The sequence below is a fragment of the Octopus sinensis genome, linkage group LG5 (genome assembly GCF_006345805.1).
Source record: "Octopus sinensis linkage group LG5, ASM634580v1, whole genome shotgun sequence".
NCBI classification, from domain to species: Eukaryota; Metazoa; Mollusca; class Cephalopoda; order Octopoda; family Octopodidae; genus Octopus; species Octopus sinensis.
In genome coordinates this window covers 32,977,746-32,985,527 of record NC_043001.1, presented here as the reverse complement: position 1 = coordinate 32,985,527, position 7,782 = coordinate 32,977,746, and the positions used below count along the sequence as shown (strand labels likewise).

Below are 7,782 nucleotides of genomic sequence, written 5' to 3'. Positions count from 1 at the left end.
ACTTCAGCGCCAGGACACCGAAAAACAATGCCACCACCACCACCACCACCACAGTTTAGGACAATACTACTACTACATCAACAACAACAACACAAACATACGAAACCAAAACAACAACAACAATAGAGCTGATAACAACAACAATGACAATAGATGCAACACTCCACGCACAGACAACAATGCCAACCACATCATCCACACCGCCACAAACACTAACATCACCCACAACAATAACAACAACAACTATAACAACAATAGCAAAAACAACAAAAACAACAATGAACGCAACACAAGTACCACCACCACCACCACCACCACCAGTAAAAGCAATGCCAGCGACCGTAACAACAACCACAACGATAATATCACCAGTAGCACGCTACACTATGTCTTCTATAACCCCAACAACAAATCATACATGATAGGGCTCTATCCCACTCTTACCCTTCAGCAAAAGGGTATATATCTCACCACAGACTGACTGTGAGAGAGAGGCAAAAATTTCCTTAGTTAGAGATAGACTCCGGCACATCTTAGACTCTGACACTTCAAAACCACTACAAAACATACTAGGGGGAGACCCACCAACTCAATTCAATTGTTGCCAATGGCCTACAAAAACTGAAATAGCGAATTAGGAACAAAGAATTACGGACAAGTCTGGCAGGCTGCCAATAGACAGCCCACAGAATTATGTCCAGACTATGCAACAACACATCAGTAGCATGAGAGAAGTTGCACCACAGGAACATAAAAGAGTAAAAAAACTTCTCAATGCACACATGGGAATGTAGAGCACATACTCCAAGCCAAGAAACTGAATGCACAAAATTTCCAAGCGTTCAACAATACGCTATACTGGTTACATAAGGACCATAAACTCTATGTAAACCTTGTTATGGGGACCCAAATCCGGCCAGTTTGTGTAGCGAATAACTGTAGCAATTATTTCCTTTCACAGGTGTTACGATCACTCATTGAAATGTCCTCGGATGTCTTTGTGAGTACGCACGATCTTCTCAGTAGAATCAGTAGTTGCAACCACTCCAACGACCTCATAGGTTGTGTAATGGGCAGTATGGATGTGGTCTCACTCTACCCATCTATAGATTTTACTGAGAAAAATGCATTGAGATTATCGGTGAGAATGAGTTAGTTTCGCGAAGTCAACACGAGGGAACTGGGCCTCCTCCCTAAACTAAGGTATGACTGTAACTACCTAGAAAATCATGACCTTAGTAGACTATCCTCCATTAGGTGTAAAGACAAGAATATGACATACTTTGGTGGAACATCTAGAAGCACTGCAGAGAGAGTAGATAACCATTTGAGACGATATGGCGACAAAAAACAGTCCTTCATACTCTACCAACATGCTAAAGATCAGCATGAAGGCACACTGGGTCAATTTGACATCCGCATTTTATCGAAGCAACCGAAGGACTCAATAAAGGGGTACGTCCTCATAAATGAAACATCCTCAGTGCTTGATAAAAAATATACATAAAAGGTAGTGATACTCCATTACCTACATAGCTACAGTTTATACATACACAGGTAGATTTGTTAGTAGGCTGTTATGTAGACGTATATATATATATATATATATATATATATATATATATGCATGTATGTATATGTTGGTTTGTTGACATGGCTGCAGAATAGTATTATAATACATCCTTTTGATGTGTTATAATTGATGTGTAAGTAAGCAGATAGATATGTAGATATATATATATGTTACATAAGTAATACCAACAGACAAGTACACACACAGACATACACACATACATACACAAAAGAAGACTGAAACATGTAACCACAGACCTGCAGGCACATTTCACACACACACACACATACACAAGGACACGTGGAGACACACATCCATGCATAACAGACGCAGTATAGTCACACAAACCTGTACACATAGACACACTCAAACACGCACACATGAGACAGTGGTACACACACTCACACATACAAACATGAACACACAAACACATGAATATGCGGAAAACATACATACTAACATACACTCACGCATACATATATATATATATATATATATATATATATAAGAATACACACACAGCATACAAACATACAAACATACATACATACATACATACATACATACATACAAAATAACATACATACATACTTGCATGCATACATATATATATACATAATGCATACATATGTCTATACATATGCACACTGAAGCACACACATGCACGCAAACAAACAAACAAACAAACAAACAAACAAACAAAAAGAACACAGCGGTGATAGCAGACAGGCCAGAACTATTGAAGAAGTTGCAAGACACACCGACGATTTTAGAAAAAAAATAATAATTGAGTGGAAATTGAACTGGTGCGTGTGTTAATTAATAAGGCATTAAAACAGAATGACTCTCCCCATACACACCAATATGTATATAATATATATATATATATATATATATATATATACATATGTATGTATGTATGTATATGTATATATATTATATATATGTATTGTATATATGTGTGTATATATATATTTACATGTATCTATGTATGCATGTATATATATATATTATATATATATATATGCATATATGTATATATATATTTGTATATATGTATATATATATATACACATAAATACCGATAGATATATTGTGAATATGCAAATTTACTCCATTCAAAAAGAAAGTATGATTTGGTGTGCAGACTGCCATTAGCTCACTAAGAACCATTCCAATTAAGTTTGAAAGGTGCCAAACACCCTACACTATTCTAAGAATAAAAGACCATGACTTGCCAGAATGGACTTTGCTCCGCTTTTCATAACATTGAAGTTGTATTGAGTGAGGGCCAGGTATGCAATGCGACCACTTAATATATCATCCGTATACCAACTTCTACCGAGTTTAGGGTCCGATTTTATTGTTGTTTACACCATGTGGACCTTGTTCGTTGAAGCCTATAATCAAAGGAACTTCATAAGCGACCGTCCAATATTTTAGAAAGTATATGACTACTTTATCTAATGCATCGTTTTATAATTTCCTTTCCAAAGTCGATTATGGATTGAGGGAGACTGCCAGTTACTTTTAACGTACAGGCATCGACAGAAAGTTATATTTTGTGTAAGTCAGCAACACCCAAAATATCTGCTATTACTGGCAAAATATCCCTATGCCCTTAGATCTATCTATCTCTCTATCTATTTATCTATCTATTTATCTATCTATCTATCTATCTATCTATCTATCTATCTATCTATCTATCTATCTATCTATCTATCTATCAATCTATCTATCTATCTATCTATTTATCTATCCATCTATTTCTCTGTCTGTCTGTGGGTATATATATATATATATATATATAATATATATATATATAGCAATAATAATTCTTAATGAGATAGACAGTAATCTCCATACATAAGGGACTAAAGCCATCTGAATATGGCTAGGGACAGGGCAGGGTGGGGGGGTGTTACTGTTGCATTTAGCCCCAGGCGAACATCAACTCGCCAGATAGGCTTGACACCCATCAGGACGCCGTGATGGGTCAAGCCTATCTGGCGACGTTGATGTTCGCTGGGGCTAAATGCAACAGTAACACCCCCACCACCCTGCCATGTCCCTAGCCATATCAGATGGCTTAGTCCCTTATGTTATATATATATATATATTATAATATATTTCTCTTTACTCTTTCTCTTTACTTGTTTCAGTCATTTTTTGACTGCGGCCATGCTGGAGCACCGCCTTTAGTCGAGCAACTCGACCCCGGAACTTATTCTTTGTAAGCCCAGTACTTATTCTATCTGTCTCTTTTGCCGAACCGCTAAGTTACGGGGACGTAAACACACCAGCATCGGTTGTCAAGCAATGCTAGGGCGACAAACACAGACACACAAACACACACGCACACACATATACATATACATATATACGACGGGCTTCTTTCAGTTTCCGTCTACCAAATCCACTCACAAGGCTTTGGTCTGCCCGAGGCTATAGTAGAAGACACTTGCCCAAGGTTCCACGCAGTGGGACTGAACCGGGAACCATGTGGTTGGTAAACAAGCTACTTACCACACAGCTACTATATACTTGTATGTATGCTTATAGGTACGTGTGTTCATTTGTAAATATGCCAATATATGCATATGTATCTGTACAAACATAAACCACACCGTCACACATTCTCATATATATGTGTGTGGTGTGTATATGTATATATATATATATATATATATATATATATATATATATGTATGTATGTATATATATATGTATGTATATCTATATGTACATATATATGTATATATATATGTGTGTGTGTGTGTATGTGTGTGGCTGTGCATGTATATATCTATACACACATATATATACATAACATATGTGTATGTGCGTGTGCGCGTGTGTGCACATGAATATATATACACACATCCGCATATATTTATACATATATATATATATATATACGCCTGCTCGCTTAGCCAGCGAGGTGGTGTCATTTGAAGGCTAAAACAATGCGAAGCGCATTGTGACCAGCGATGTGTAGCAACATCTGATAGCCTGGTCGGTCACGGTGATCACGATGATATATATATACATATATACATACACACGCATACTTACCTGGACATACAGATATACACGGTATATAATATATGTGTGTATGTCTGTATGTATCTATATATATATATGCATATGTATGTATATGTATATATATGCATATGTATGTGTGTGTGTATGTGTGTGTGCGTTATGTGTGTTTGAGTGTATACGGAATAAAATGTTCATTAAGTATACAGTTACACTCATATATACATGTACATAGAATGAATATACACAGTCGTTATATGTCTTTCTCAATCGCCCAGATTTCATGTGCGTGCGTACGTGCGTGTGTGTGTATGTGTGTGTGTGTGTGTGTGTGTGTGTGTATGTGTATGTGTGTGTGTATGTGTATGTGTGTGTGTGTCTGTGTGTGTGTGTGCCTTTATGCGTTTAGGTGTATGTGTGAGCCTTTCTGCGTTTACGTGTGTGCATATGTGCGATTGTATGTGCTTGTGTCCTTTAAGAAAATATTCAGTGATGAGAAAATATACATCGATTTTCAAGGTGCGCTTAAAGATCAATAAACAACTCAAAAACAACACTACCAGAACGAGCATAACCACGAGAACACCCACACTCCCCATTCTTCTTTTTTTTTTATGGTGTATATGTGCGTTTTCTATTACTTGCTTACCTGTTCTGCATTTATTTGTATATGTTGGTCACCTCCTGTATATTGATGTTTCGGCATATGCACCTACGTATACCAGTTTATCCCATGCTCGGTGTGAAACCTTGGCAACGGAGGCTGACTGTCAATGTCAGTGATGATAATTAGCCTAAAGCCTTGGTTACCTGTTTGTTTTATTCAGCATCTATCTACAACCGACACGATGTTTCAGTGTGTGTGTGTGTGTGTGTGTTGTGTGTGTGTGCATGTGTGTGTGTATGTGTGAGTTTGTGTGGTGAATAAGGCATACATGTATAATATATATATATATATATATATATATATATATATATATATATATATGTATATATATGTGTTATGTATATATATACATAATATATATATATATATATAATAATATATATATATATATAATATATATATATATATATAATATATATATATAAATATATATATACATGCATATATTTTAAGGGTTGAATAGAAAGGACACAACAAAGGGAAAAAAATTGTCGAAATAATAACAAGCGGAAAATTAGACAAAATATAATACACAGCTACATACATGCATACATACATACATACATACATACATACATGCATGCATACATACATACATAATATATGATATACATATAATATATATATATTATGGAGATGTACTCGCATAGCAAGTGTTATATATATATATTTATACATGTATATATGTATATATATGTGTATGTATATATATATATTTATATATATATATATTATATGTTATATATATATACATGCTTATATATGCATATCTCTCTCTCTCACTGACTCTCTCTCTCTCTCTCTCTATGTATATACATGATGTATATATATACATATATATATATGCATCATATATCGTATATGTAATTTGGATTGGCTCAGAAATGAGTGCTCTGTTTATAGACCAACTGATTTTATACGTGCAATGAAATGAAGATAAAAGGTTCCAGTTGTTTATGTAGCGTTTGGTTAACGATGGGTGTGTGCTGTTAGTGGTACAGTTTTGTGAGGTGGTGGTGATCGTTGTCACCGCTTGTAGCTTGCCACCAGATACATTTATTATATTTGATCATGACGAGCTAGAATCGTTAGCATTTAACTAATGGATATAAAAGCACATCATATAAATTATTCATCCATCCATCTATCTATCTATCTGTTTATCTATCTATCTATCTATCTATCTATCTATCTATCTATCTATCTATCTATCTATCTATCTAATTCTATCTATCTATCTATCTATCTATCTATCTATCTATCTATCTATCTATCTATCTATCTATTTCTATTGATCAATCTATGTAATTATGTGTTTGTATATATACATGTATATGTATATTTATAAGCGTAGGTGTGGCTGTGTGGTAAGAAGCTTGTTCCAAACCACATGGATCGAGGTTCAGTCCCACTCTGTGGCACATTGGGCAAGCGTTTTTACAATATCCTCTGGTCGAGCAAAGTCTCGTGAATGGATTAGGTAGATGGAAACTGAAAGAAACACGCAAACATATACATACAAACATACATACATACATATATACATACTATATAATATATATATATATATATATATATATACATGACGGGCTTATTTCAGTTCCCGTCTGCCAAATCCATTCACAAGGTATTGTTCGGCCCGAAGCTATAGTAGAAGACATTCACCAAAGGTACCACGTAGTGGGACTGAACCCGGGATCATGTAGCTGGGAAGCAAGGTTCACCTTTCGCGGCTTATTATTTAAGATTCCACCGTGGTGTTGTTTGGCATTAATAATAGAATAGATATATACAAATTATGAAAATATACAGCACAGTACTGTTTCTACTTCGCGGATTTTCACCTATCGCGGAGTTTTTGGAACGTAACACCCGCGATAGTAGAGGGATGTGTTTGTGAGTGTGTGTGTGTGTGTGTGTGTACATACGAACAAATATATGGGCGGATACGTGATGCATAAGTATCAAATACATTACCATTGATGACAATGGTAAATAATATTAAGTCTTTCATTTAGACACAAATACGCAGACACAGAAAATTGTTTGTGTATGCAGGTATATTGTATATATGATATTAGATATCTATGGTAACTACATAATTAGACAAATATTATATGTGTAGGGGAAGGCGGCGAGCTGGCAGAAACGTTAGCACGCCGGGCGAAATGCTTAGCGGTATTTCGTCTGCCGTTACGTGTGAGTTCAAATTCCGCCGAGGTCGACTTTGCCTTATCCTTTGGGGTCGATAAATTAAGTACCAGTTACGCACTGGGGTCGATGTAATCGACTTAATACCTATGTCTGTCCTTGTTTGTACCCTCTGTGTTTAGCCCATTGTGGGTAAAATGAATAGGTATTTCGTCTGCCGTTACGTTCTGAGTTCAAATTCCACGAGGTCGACTTTGCCTTACATCCTTTCGGGGTCGATTAAATAAGTACCAGTTACGCACTGGGGTCGATATAATCGGCTTAATCCGTTTGTCTGTCCTTGTTTGTC

General features: G+C 35.9%; 1 protein-coding gene across 2 annotated transcripts in view; it reads right to left on the bottom strand.

Moving 5' to 3' along the window:
- LOC115211706 (Down syndrome cell adhesion molecule) overlaps positions 1-5,286 on the bottom strand; it is a 292,593-nt gene extending 287,307 nt beyond the window's left edge. For both annotated transcript variants that reach the window (XM_036503303.1, XM_036503304.1), the window contains exon 1: positions 5,265-5,286. The gene's annotated coding sequence lies outside the window, so the exon portion shown is untranslated. The remainder of the gene's footprint in view (positions 1-5,264) is intronic.
- Positions 5,287-7,782: the final 2,496 nt, after the last annotated feature.